This window comes from Microtus oregoni, unplaced genomic scaffold (genome assembly GCF_018167655.1).
Source record: "Microtus oregoni isolate MIOR12 unplaced genomic scaffold, Mior012 000001F_ref0000356, whole genome shotgun sequence".
In the NCBI taxonomy this organism is placed as follows: domain Eukaryota; kingdom Metazoa; phylum Chordata; class Mammalia; order Rodentia; family Cricetidae; genus Microtus; species Microtus oregoni.
The window spans coordinates 24945332-24959971 of NW_024543060.1; positions in this window are offsets into that span (position 1 = coordinate 24945332).

Below are 14640 nucleotides of genomic sequence, written 5' to 3' on the forward strand. Positions count from 1 at the left end.
TGCTGAGGCTCCTACTGGGTTTGCCTCTTAATTGTGCATTTGGTTGAGTTTTGCTACACATGTGTCTTCTAGAATGGCTGAGTATTGAGGGCATATTTTTCTCATTATAATGGCAGGCATGAGAGGAGCCAACTGGAGTTATGTAAGCATGTTTGAAAGTACATGCTCATGTTTCATCCAGCAATATTTCATTGGCTGAAGCAGACAGCATAGTCAAGCCACATTGGTTTATTCTAATTAAGATTCAGCAGAGTCATATGGCAAAAGAAAGGCTAAGTGTTATTCACTAACACAAAGGAGAGATTTAGAACCAAATCTCCTCCCCCACTGTTTGGATAGAGGAGACAATGAATGCAGTTACTCCCCAAAGAGCTGTCTATTAAACATAATAATAGTGTTTTCACAGAATTGGACTGAACTGAATGTTGCCTGACTTGAACTTAGAAAGAAATAAGGAACTTTCTGCAGTTATCCAAAAGTCCTATTTCGAAAGCTACCGTGTGTATATATAAGAACCCCCCTCTGTGTGTGTGTGTGATATCATAAACACACACACACACACACACACACACACACACACACACACACACACACAAACATCTGGTTCTCAAGTAAAGTGGCCTAACTAGAAAATATCTCACAAAATACAAAGAATAATGATACTCTATTTTTCAAAAATTCTTCTGCTTTCAGGCTATCTTCTGGATTACTTTAATTTCCTTCTCTTTCCTCATTGTGATTCTGTATAATATTGCAAAGAGTAACAGCCTGTCCCAGAATGAATCTCAGCTTGTAGCTAACTTGCTACCTATCTGACCACTTCCATAGGCTTAGCTGTAGAAGTAATTATGTCACGTGTAGACCATCAAAAATAAATAGCCTGGAGTCATTTTGAGTGTCTTCATTTCATTTTTCTGAAAACCATAAAACTGGGCAAATGGACTTTTGGAGTTGTTGAGGTCTGGGGTCATAGATGTCTTTATTATATCACTATCACAGCACCAATTTCTGAAATATTTTTCTTGGTGGGGAAGTCTGCAGACATGGAAAGTCAAAAGAATCCCTTAGGACTGAATGCAGAGTCCAGTAATTACTGTGAACAAAAGGTTTTGTCCCAATTTAAAACTCTGTGTGACTGTTTCAAGTCCAAAGCTAGCAGAAGTCGGGACTCACGCTTTATGTTGTACTTAGTATTCTGCTATAATAAATAGTCCTTCAGATAAAGATAATAAATCTCTTCTTGCTTATATGACAGGTGTTGGGGATTATGATAGATTCTGCTATCCCCTTAAGAGGAAGCTCAAATAGCATGGGCTACAGAAAAGAGAGAAGATAAACTCCTTAGATTTGCACTTATTCCTTCATGATCCATACCTAAGGGAGGCCATCCCAGCTATAGTGCTCAACAGAATACTGGAGAGAAACTGGGAGCTGAGTGAAAGTTGTATGTTTATAAATTCAGAGCTTCCAGTACAGTGTAGCCCTTGAACGTCCTAGATTTGCTTGTAGTACCATTAACAGCATGCCTATACTATTCTCGGGACGACTGCTCTACAGACATGGGCTCTGTTAGAGGTTGTGCCCATTGTAGAAAGACCTCAGAGCACCTGTGGCTATGATGAGGCTGGGGTTACCACTGGTTCCTTGTATCTGAGTCTGTTCTATTGACTGTGGGGCATTAAATTAACCCTTTGACAGTCGTCTGTGGGCAACCTTAGAGAACTGACTAATTTGAATCCAAGATGTGTTTCTGGAGTGATTCTGGATTAGTTGAGTTCATTTGCCATCCCACACTTAAGCCATATTGTTTTGTGTATTTGTTTTCCCTTTGAGAGGATGTATCACAATGGCACAGTGTACCTGATTTGTCTTGGGTTCACCTCATCTTCCCAAGTGCTGGGATTAAATACCTTCATCATCATGTCTTGCCCCAGCCCATTTTATTTACTGGGAAGATATTCAAGTGTTTCCTGAAGCTCCAGATGAAAGGACTTTCGTATTTCTTCACAAGGCGCATCTGAGGCATCTCGGAAATAAACTCCAGACCACTGAGTAGAAACTATAGACATGAGGATTTCAGCCAAACCTAAGAGTTTTCTCCGATCATTGGGGCAGCTTGGGCAATCAGATTATTTAGAGCTTTGGCTACTATTAGATTATTTCCATATTGACCCAAATGAGTATGAATCTTAAATCAATTTTTACTGAGATTTCATTGACAGAATAGGGGGAAAACACTTTAAAAAATTCAAGGGAGACATCTCTAGAATATTTTTTCATTTCTTGCTTTTCTAAGCAAACTCTACTAGGCCTCCAATCTGACCCATTCTCTAACACCTGCTACATCTTGGCCTTTACTTCATAAGGATTCTCCAGATAGTGAAGAGGAAGGCTCTGATTGGCAGGTTAAATGTGTGTAGACACATTTCTCTGATTCCATATGCAATTTAAGATCACTTGGGAAAAGAGTTCCAATGAGGAACTGTCTAGATGAGATTGACCCGAGGGTAAGTCTCAGGGGTTGCCTTGATTATATTGATTTCTGTGGGGGATGGCGGTCCATTGTGGGTGGTAACATTTCTTGGGTACGGGTCTTGATCTGTGTAAATATAGAGAAGGGAGTGAGCAGAAACAGGCACACATATGTTTGATGCTCTCTGCTCTTGACAGCAGATGTGTGTGACTAGGTGTCTTAAATCCCAGCTACTTCGACTTACCCGTGATGAAGGATTTTAGCCTGGAGTTTTGAACTAAAATAAATCCTTTCTCCCTTAAGTTGCTTTCATAAGGATGTATTGTCACAGCAACCTAAATGAAGCTAGCATAACATGCTGTAGTTATGACCCTGCCACTCTGTGAAGATAGAGGTTGATTTTCCTAAGGTTCACTTCTTGCTCTTCATCATCTGTAATCAGTATAGAAATGGTTGAAGAAGATAGTGTAAGGACAGCAAGAATAGATTTAGTGTCTATGCTTCTTGGCCAAAGCTATTTTATGTGTTTGAAAATATACAAAAGGACAAAGGGTGTTAAGACAGAAGATCTGGTTTTTGAGTTTGCTTATATAGTTTCCTAAATGATCTCAGTGTCTTTAATATCTCCTCTGTTTGGAAGGATTCTTCATAAATGAGAATTTCTACCTTTGGCTTTCTGTTTAAAAGCTTTCATAAATTTATTTATACTTGATTTATATTTCATAATATCTAAATTGTGAAATCTATGTATTTCATAATTTCTTTATTTTTATGATCCAAGTTTCTTACCATAAGGTACAAGACTATTATAAGGTTTCTTCCTATTACTACTTCTACTTCCTCTTTACTCCCTTGATGTTGCAAATTTTGCTAAATACTTAACATTTTTATCAACTCATTGAGTAAGTTTTACTATTTCTTAATTCTAGAATCTCATACATACTTCTCCCACTGTTTCATAGGTCCAAATCTTTATTTAGATAGTGCTTTTGAATTATTGTCTTTAAATTGTTGCTGGCTGATCTCTAGGTGAGTTTAACTAACAGAGCACACCTCTCTTTCACTCTTCTCACTGTCCTCTGGGAGCTACTAAATCTACAGTTTGCTTTCTTTTGAGTTTACCTGAAGTCTACAGTTTGCCTGTCCTTGAGATTTCCTTTTAAACTCTAATACAATTCCTTTGAGCTTTAAGAAAGAAATAAAGAAAAAAAGAAAGTTAGAATGAGAATAAAAGAAAAAAGAGAAAAAGATAGATAGATGATAGATAGATAGATAGATAGATAGATAGATAGATGGATGGATTGATTTTACTGGTTGCAATAAAAAATATCACCCCCCCCCATATCCAAAGTTTTGTTTGGTTCCTGAAGGTAAAGAATTCTGTTTGGGGGACTGAAGAGATACCTCAGTGGTAACACTTGCCGCTCTTGTAAAGGTTTGGTTCCTAGCATCCAATTTGTACACCATTCCAGGATATCCAGTGTTCTCTTCTGGCCTCCAGTGATACCTCCTCACATGTCTTTATAGAAATATGAACATAAGTAAAAATAAAATAATTAAAAAAAGAATTACATAAGTTATTCAACACCATGTTCTTTTCAGGCATATTTCATGGTAAATCCCAAACTCTGTATGAATTATGAATACAAATGATTTACATTCATGTTTTTTAAACATGTATCTGACTTACACAATAAAGAAGTAATGGTTTGAATTTGAGATCCTAATTCTGAAATTTATTTATACACACTTGGGAAAAATTACTTGCCATTTTCTGTATATGTCTCCTTGTTTCTAAATGTAAATTTTAGTGATGAAGGCTTTAGGTACACTCTAGCTTGACTTTTTTGTAGCCAGTGAGTTGTGTAGGTGTTATCTTCAGCAGTAGGGCCTGTTAGTTGGGGAGAGCAATAAATAATGACTCAATATTCTTGGTTGTTGGGGGTTGCCAATGAGATCCTTTTGACTAACAACTAGATTAGATGTAACCCATTCCTTTTACTGGAAGCTTCATTTGGTGATGAGTGATGTCCTGTTGGGTCTCTGTCTCCCCTGCTATTTGGCAATTTCATTTAGATTGACTTAATACTTTTAGGAAGCTTAGGTTTTCATATGACCCCTCAAATGGCCCTTAGTTTTAACTGTCACTCCTTGTATTTCTTCCCTTGTCCTCCTCTTCCCTCTATCGCTTCATTAGATCATTCTGTTCCAATACCCTTCACCGCTTCCCCCATCCATCCATAACTACCTATTTTATTTTCCCATCCTAGCAAGATACATCCCTCCCTGTTAGTCCCTTACTCAGTAGAATAATTATATTAATCATTGAAGTATGGACTTGATTAGAGCCAGGAAAGAGAAAGTTGGCATTCATTTCATTGGGTGGGAGAAGTTATCATCTTTTAGGTATTCATATAAGTTCTGTAGTGGAATGGCCTTTGTTATGTGTGATCCTTTCCCATTATGCTGTTATATATAGTGTCCTCCTCATCTTATGGTCAAAGTAGGACACACGCAGCATCAACTAGAAAGTCTATGAGATCTCTTTTGGACCTATGGTCTTTGTCTCAGAGTTCATCCTCAGGCCCTTTGCAGATCCTGGGAGGTTCTGTGGTGGTCTACTCAAGTTTGATGACAAAAATCTTAAGGGTGATCTTTAGCTCTGCAGTTTTTAGACCAAACAGCTGAATTACTGTGCCCTACTTTTTGCCTTCTCTGAGGGTTTGCTTGTTCTCACAGGAAATGGAGAGCCTTCCTGAGATTGACTTAGGAAACACAGTACAAGTTCAACAAGTTCATGTGGCTTCCAGTCGAACATTATGAAAACCTTAATTGCTTCCCCTCATGAGTGACATCATTGAAGACAGTAAATTTCCTAACCCTTTGTCACCTCTCGTATCTAATTCCTCTCCTTTCTAATGCCTCTTCATCCTCTACTGAATGGAACCATTGGAGGAGGGATGATCAGAGAATGGATCTGACCCCAAAATAAATTCACCACAACATTTTTGCCAAGCACTGTCATTGGGAATTTTGAACTTGCAACTGAGATGATAATATTCTGAAAACCAAGATTGAGTTCCTGTAATTAGGATAAAGTGAACTTTTTTTTTTAATTTATTACCTTTATCATTGGGAATCAAAACTGGCGCAAACTGACCGATTTCTAAACCCTGTGCTATGTTACATTTATACCTTCAAAGTCAATCTTAGAATTCACTGAAGATGATTATTTTCCATATTGTCAACCTACCTGTGTTAGTTAAAAACATTTCTGAGCACTCAATATGGGCACTGGGGGTAAGAATGAAGAGAATAGCCCATGTCTGTACTTCTTAGATGTCAGAGCTCTACTGGTTCTGTAAACACAACTGTAATTACTATGTTTGTGTCAGAATTGTGCTGTTCAGGAACATGTATTTGGAGACTTGTTAATTGTCTGCTGGTGCTATTTGGGAGGGCTGCAGCATCTTATGAGGTGGGCCTTAGCTGACAGAGGTGGGCCACTGGAGGTGTTTTTTTGTTTCTGTTTTAGAGGATGTTAGCCCAACCTCATTTCTGTCCTGGTCTCTGCTTCATGGCCTGCCAGTAGAAGAGGAATTCTGCTTCATGCTTTCACTACCATGATTTCTACCTTGCCTTAAATGTCGGGATGGCTCTACCCTTCAAAACTACAACTCAAAATAATCCTCTTACCAGGCCAATCTGGGAAACAGAATTCTTTCAAAGCCACTTTGAGCAATGGAGTTAGACCTTTCTCAAAAAGAAAAGTAAGGGCTGAAGATATATCTCAATAGAAAGATGCTCACCTAGTGTGGAGAAGCTCTTGGGTTCAACCCCCAGTACCAGAATAGGTAAGTTTTTACTATGTTAAAGGCAAAACTTTTCTTTTTATTTAAACAGAAAATGGGAGGTGATATGGGATTTTCCTTTGTGATTATCATTAATGAATAAAGAAACTGCTTTGGGCCTGTTGATAGAGCAGAACTTATATGGGGAAAAACTAAACAAAATGCTGGGAAAAAGAAGGCAGAATGGGAGAGAGAAGCCATGGAACCACCAGAGTCAGAATGGCGCCCAGATGTGTGGACAACTGAATCCACTGAAAACCTGAGAAAGCTTGGGAAAGAGAAAAGCATGTTTTCTTGGTAGTGACAGTTTCTCGGGTCTACTCTGCTTGCTAGAGGCAAGCAAGTGCTCTCATCTAAGAGAGGCTTCTTGACTCAGCTTTAGCTGCAAAACCCTGCAGCTCATTAAGAGGTCCTGCCACGAAACACTTAAACGGTGTTGACAAAAAGCTGAATGCATGCTTTTCGGTTTTCAGCCATAGCAGGAAAAAAGCTGCTCCGTTTAAAAATGCCGGCTTTCTGGGCTGTCCTGCCAGGGCAAACTCTGACTCTTTTACGCAGGCAGTTCGTGCGGTTTGCAAGCACAGGCTGCTGAAGCTTGTTTGCTGGCAAGGACCTTGAAATGCCATAGAGTTGTGGCAGTAAACATGGCTACAGCCAGTACCTCAGCCATGAGGCTGGAAAGCTAAGGAATGGGCTAAATCTAGCTGCCAAAGCCATGGCTTTAATCCCACCCATATTGCTCAGTAAATTAAAGACTCATGTGGTCAAAAAAGAGACATATACAGTAAAAGAAAGATTCAAAGAAAAAAGAAAACTTTTAAATGATTTACAGTGTGTTAAAAATATATTCAGGCTAAAAGTTAAAGTTCTTAAAGTAAAAAACAAAAAAAAAAAGAAGAAAGAGAGTAGTTGGGTGTGGTAGGACACCCCTTTAATCCCAACACTTGGAAGGCAGAGGAAGATTGACCTCTGTAACTTCAAGGTGTGGTAGCACACACCTTTAATCTCAATGCCTGGGAAGCAGAAACAGGCAGATCTCTGAGAGTTCAAGGACAGCCTGGTCTACAGAGTTATTCCAGGACAAAGATATACAGAGAAGGCGTCTCAAAAAATAAAAGTAAAAATAAATGAAATAGAGTTAAAATCAAGCTGCACAAAAATGGAAAATACACAGATAATATTGATACTGTATGCTATTATGCTCTCTTTGAATTGTTTGAATGCTGAGGAAGGAGCAACAGCTGCTAAAAGATATTTGTTTATAAATGCTGCTGAACTAATCCAACATAGATATTTTGAAAATGCCTTGACTTTGAAATTTGGATCTAAGGACATGATGCTTTGGAAAGAAGTTTCTTATTTTGTTTTCACAGAGGCTGAGTGTCTGTGGATTGCTTCTATCCCAATATGGTATGATGGGCCATGTCCTCCTGAAGGGTTGCTGTGAACACCTTCAGAAAATTGCTTTGCTCAACTGCCAACTGAGATGAAACTAGCACACAGGTTACCCCATGAAAGATATGATTAACAGTGCCCCCATTCAGCAGGAAGCAGTTTGGAGAGAAAAAACTGTGCCCATGTTCCCAAATATTGTTTATAAATGTTCTTTTACATTTAAAGGGGGATATGATATAGATATGAATAATTTACATTGGTATGGATTTTAAGGTCAATTTTGTTATATGTATATGTATTTTTTATATTGATTAAGGTATTGCGATTGTAGTTCATTTAAAAATGTAATGTATAATTAGGAAATATAGGTTGTTGATGGATAATCATAAATAATAGTCAAGCTTGTAGTCATGTTAGTTAGATTTTCTAGATATATAGAGATATATTTCAGTTAGATAGACATTCTTCATATCTTTCAAAGACTGCAGAATATGGCATTTAAAATATTTTAATAACTTAGTGTTTTTCATGACAATGAGACATCTGCTCCTGGCAGCACCAATCTACTTCAAAAAGACGATGGGCATTGAAGAGGCTCCTTATGGAGTTTGATAGCCATTTGGGCAAGAAACTGCTCTTGCCTGGACTGTTGCATAAACTGGACACAAAGAACCCACAGAGATAGGACTGCTGAACTTGCCTAAAGGTGAGATTATCTTTTGGGGTTCCTGATTCATGAAAGAGTCTGCGAGACATTCTGCAGAACACAGCAGATAGTGACTGAACTGCCTTTGAAATTTCCTGCTGCATGGAAAATATCTGCTGGATACTATGGGCCTGTAGGCTGAAGATGGATGCCCCAACGGTACAGAGGAACTTTGGGTGACTGTCCAGGCAGCGAGATGTCTCTGTGATTTCTAGAGTTTTGTAAGTTGCTTACTTCTCATTTACTTAGGTAATATTATATCCTTCTGGAGTCTTTGATGGAGTTAAAGAATATATAGATAGTTATAGTTTTCCTTAGTTATGATAAAAGATAAAGTAGATATAAATATTGTAACTGTAATTCTTACTTGATAACTGTTTTGTTATATGTAATTTTGCTATGTTAAAGTTAAAGCCTTTCCTTTTTGTTTAAACAGAAAAAGGAGAAATGATGGAGGAAGGTCATTGGGAATAAACAAACTGCCTTGGCCCATTTTGATAGGCCATCCCTTAGGTGGGTGGAGTAGGCAGAACAGAATGCTGGGAGGACGAGGAAGTGAGCTCAGATTCGATAGCTCTCCTCTCTGGGGCAGACGCCTCAGACAGACGCCAGGCTCCACTCTCCCAGGCAGCTCTGACCCAGGATGGACGTAGGCTAGAATCTTCCCAGTAATTCCACCTTGGGGTGCTACACACATTATTAGAAATGGGCTAGTCCAGGTGTGAGAGTTAGCCGAGAAGAGACTAGATATAATGGGCCAAGCAGTTTTTAAGTGAATACAGTTTGTATGTAGTTATTTCAGGTAAAGCTTAGCCAGGTGGCAGGAGCTGGGTGGTGGAATGCAACCTGCAGCTCCCTCAACAGAAGCCGGGCTGTGGGAAGAGGCCCACAGCTCCTTATTACATTTACCAGTTGGCCACTGCCACGTGGTGATACACAAATCAATAGAAATTGGTTAAATTAGTATGTAAGAGTTAGCCAACAAAAAAGCTAGAGCTAATGGGCCAAACAGTGATTTAATTAATACAGTTTCTGTGTAACTATTTCAAGTCTAAGCTAGCTAGGTGGCTGGAATGAACAAGCAGCCTCCTCCAACAGTAAGCAAATGATAAATGAAGTGGATAGTAATCAGTACATAACCTCTCCCCCATTCCTTCTTTCAGGTATTTGGTTATAGAGAAGAGAAAGAGGAACAACCACAATGATGTCTAAGCACACTGCCAGATTTGGATAATATTTAAAGTGAAACTATTATGCATTTTAAACATAAAAGTAGACTTTGATAAAACAATATTTCATATTCAGAGAGTCCTGAGGCTAAAATGAACAGACCATCTGATCTCTGTAATCGTATAATATGATGGGTTTAGGAATGACTGCCATTCATGAAAGATGGAATTGTGAAGACAAATGAGAAAGCCAGTTACAAATCAATATGCAAAACAGTCAGTGCATCAATCAGAATCCCTCATAACTCAGTGCTTCACGCAAACCCTACACACACTAGAGATAAGCAGCGCGAATGAAAAATAAAGCCGTGCATATTTACCTAATGCGCTGATCTAAAGACAAGGAAATTGAAGTCCAAGGTTATAGAAAGATACTCAGTCTTCAGAACACACAATCCACCTAAAAGGAAATTATATTTATGTGTGAATATTTACATGCATTAGCCTGTGTGTGATTCTGTGTTCAGAGGCCAGGCATCTTTTTTTCTATTCAAAAAGAATGTCAAACAGTGATAACTTTGTTTCTGAAATATTAAGGCCACGTGATTTACATTCATCCAGTGTGAAATGAAAATAGAACTTGTCAGCTCTTCATGACTAGGGCATAAATCTTTATGCCACCTTCATGGCAATGATATACAATGTCATGTCAAGTTAATAACGTCTAGTGGTGGGCAGATGTAAACAGAAAACTTGACAATGCAGAAGAAAAGCCCTTATGGACTTGCAGGTATAAAATATGGAAATTGGAATACAGGTTCTAAGCTTTACAGTTACATAGCCAATACTCCGTTTCATATAGTATGAAATAAAATTTGGAGAGATGGTTTATCACCAGGCATAATTAAGAATGCTAGTTTGTTTCTTAAGAGATGCAAAAGTTTCCTGAAGAGATCAGAAGAAACACCTCTATTCAAACTTATTTTTAAGAAGCCTGAAGCAACTAGTAAAGACATCCAAGTAAGAATGTATTCCATTTTCCTTATAAATATTTGGGAGGTGATAGAAGCTCATACAACTACTGAAATACTTGTGGGCCTATTATCTCTATCTCTGTACAGGAAAAGTATGACACTTCAATCTCAGAGCATCCTGTGTACTCTGTATAATACAGATATCCTAAACCACCCCTGGCTTATGACAAAGGAAAATAAAATGTATATTCCCTAGCATGAGGTACTGTTGCAATCCAGTTCCCAATGTATGTGAATAAAGACAGAACACACCGTTGTTGAATTTTTCCAGCTGAAGGACACTTGCTAGCATGGAGGAAATGGACTTGAATAGATTAAAATAGACCAATAAGGTCAGCCTTATTTCATGCTCACATTTATCTCCTATTCTGCATGGGAAGGAAATGTGGATAAACTGTTTTAACGGGGGAAAGGGCAACCTGTGTTTCTGTTCAGGTCACAGACACCTGAAACTCACACAATCACTTTGTTACTTGAGGAGCTACCTCCTGCCACTCACCTAGAGTCCAGCTTGCTGTTCTTACTGCAGACATGACTGCAATCCTCATATACAGTTGAGTTTTCAAAACCAGAGGATAAGGATATGCAAATAAGGCTGGGCTTGCTGTTTCTTCTTAGTCACTATGCATGTGAGAATGGCATTTATTTTAAATTAAAATTATGTTATTAGACTTTTTCTGTGACTCAAACACTCTATTAAGGGAAATAAAATGTTAGCTACTGCCGCTGCCTTGAAAGCTCTTGAATGACCTTGCTTTCCAGTTCGCTCTCATTATTTCCATCTTATGCTTCTTTGGGCTTGAACGACCTATTTTTCAACTTGATCTTGAGAGCTGAGTTTCCTGCTATCTGAATTCAATGCAGTACTAAGACTCATTTTCCTTTCTTAGCCTTGGTTAAGTAGCAGTGGGTTAGGATCACACAGTTTTACTAAATCTGAACCCTGTGGTCTTTCTTGTATTTTATGGCATTGTTAAAGGTTATATTCATGGCCTCTGATAAGTTGGACTTTAAAGAACTTTTATGGTCACATCATGGCCGGACATTTATTGTGTTTTTGCCTCTTTCAGTTTTCTATGGAAAAATTTAAAAACCAATTCATGAAAAACAAATCCATTATATTGTACTGACTATTGGGAATAAAGGAAATGAAAAAATATATTTAAATTTATATATCTCTGCTGAAAAAATATTGTGTGCACTCTGATGCTGTGGGGAAGCTCAGCAGACATGAGCTCTTAGTGAGCCATTTCCTGCAGGGTGGTTATCTATCTCCGTTTTCCTTTTGTATCTCAGAGTCTCTATTTTTCTTAGTCTCTTTCATACAAAGTATAGTGTCAAAAGCCATTAATGAAAAATATTTGGAATCAAAAGTTATGCTCTTCTTGAATGTAGTCATTGTGGAAAGTATATTTAGAGTGGGTCTTAAACACAGGCGCTGTGTTTTATATTGAGCACTGCAATATAAAACCCAGTTTAGTGTATATTTATGGGAGTGTATATTTGGGCCTGTTGTGATGAGTTTGATTATTTATTCTATTTTAAAAATTTATCGAATGCCCCTGAAAATGGAGCAGTGAATAGGACGGAGTTCCTTCTGTGATTTGCATTCTGGTAAAAAGCATGATTTCTGTCTGTATTAGGGAGTGTTGACTCGCTCTCATACAAGGTAAATACTTTTTATAGATTTATGCTATCATACCCATTTGAAGCTACTTAGAAACTGGTGAAGAATATTAGAAAAAAGTTCTTTTGTAATGTTATTTTTGAATCTTGTTATTTTAAGCTGAAAAGATATAATTAACAATCTAAGGCAACTTAATGCATATTTTCATTCTGTATAGTAGGTCAAATATAGCCCAGCAAGATGGCTCAGAAGATAAAGGTATTTGTTGCTAAGCTTGGTGATGATTTTGATCTCTGGAACACACAGTGGAGGGACAGAACCAACTCCTGCCCAAATTGTCCTATGACTTCCACATATGTGACATGATCCCCCTTCAATAAGTAAATAAATGAAATCAAATATATCAGATGAATCACATGTTTTGAAATTGCATTCAATCCATTCATTTTGATCTGCTAGAGTTCTATGGAATTGCAGAAGGGATCTATATACACATATTTAATTAATTCAAATCAATTCATCTGTGTGGAGGTTGACAAATCCTTGCTGGTTTATAACCTAAGATAGGCTGTGTCTTAAAGAAGCTTTTAAAAACTGATCTTTCTCTTGGAAGGTTATGAGGCAAGAGATTTCTGTATTACCAAGGGTGAGGCTAAAATTTTATTCTGTTTAAGAATCAGTTGATTGGGTGGCATCCACAGATATTTACAAAGTCAGTCTACTCTCTCTAGTGACATAAATGTTAATCACAAGCAAAACAGAGAAACACTCAGAATAATTTTTTTGTCAACTACCTGAGAACCCTGAGACCCCATCATTCTGACAAATGAAGTTAATTTTTACCAGGGCTACAAACCTGTTCTTTAAGAGTATATTTAAGTTTTGTAAGGATTAAACATTAGAAAAACATTAAGGACCAATTTAAAAGGTTTATAGAATCCTATATTAATAAATACATTCTTCCTTATACATTCATCTATCATTCTTTTTCTCATAAAAGTCATTAAATGGAGGGGGAGAGGGGTGGGAGGAGGGGGAGGGAAAAAGTCATTAAATGGCCACAGTATTTGTTTACTGTATGATTATGGATTGTAATTATTGTTAATGGATTTATTGTGAGGCACTCTGGTAAATCAGTGTTTATATTAGAATAAGAAAAACTGAAACATAGGGAATCAGACAATATCATCACACCTTTTCCTAAGAGGGACATGAGATGGTGAAGTAGAAATGTTATATGTAAACTTCATGAAACTGATGGCTGTGGTCAATTTTTATATTGTCGTTTATTTATACTTTAGTCTTCTATTATTTCTAAATTCATGTTCCCAGTTTCCTGTGGTCAAGTATGGTCCAAAATTACTGAATAGAAATTCCAGAAGACAATTTGGAAAGAAATATTTTGTAATGTTTTGTGAAGAAAGAACTTTCTGCTTTGTATTCAAATTTGGGATTAATTTGTTGACCATCTTTAGTAATAATTTTGAAAAATATTGTTAGGATTTTTAGTGCATGCAGAGTTAAAATGATAAGGGATTATTATAAGTAATTATATTAACATTGTTTATTAAGAATGTTGTTATAATTTTAAAATTTTCTTCCTTAAACATCCAAAGGGAGAAAATATTTTGACTTTTTTTTAAGATTTAATCTTTAATTCAAATATTACATCATTTGTCCTCCTCCTTCCAGTCTTCACATGTCCTCCCTGCTCTGTGCTTTCTCTCAAATTCATGGCTCATTTTTCAATTGCTATTGTACATATGCATATATGCTGTGGTAGTTTGAATACAATTAGCTCCCATAATATCATAGGGAGTGGCACTATTAGGAGGTGTGGCTATGTTGGAAAGGATATTGCCTTGCTGGAGGAAGTTTGCAGGCTTTTAGGTTTCATATGCTCAGAATACTGCCCAGTGTTTTAATCGACTCCCTGTTGCCTTCTGGTTGAGATGTAGCACTTTCAGCTCCTGCATGCCACTGTGCTCCCTGTCATGATATAATGGGCTGAACCTCTGCAGTTGTAAGCAAGCTCCCCCAATTTAATATATTTTTTTATAAGAGTTGCTGCTGTCGTGGTGTCTCTTCACAGCGGTAGTAACCCTAATTAAGACATATGCAAATAAATGTCAAAATGCCACCCTCTGAGGACTTTCAGTGTTGGTTTTATGTGTATGACTTCAGGATTGACTGTTTGGTATTGGATCAGTTAGGAACTCATCCCCAGGGAATAATAACTCTCCCTCTCTCAGCAGTCATTATTTTTAACTCTTCGTCTGGGGTTGGGATCCTTAAGGTGTCTTCCACTCATGTTGGCATAACAGCTGGTGTTGCCACTGTTCAGTCCTTTTTGAGGCACTCATTGTGTTGAGATTTCATGCGTGC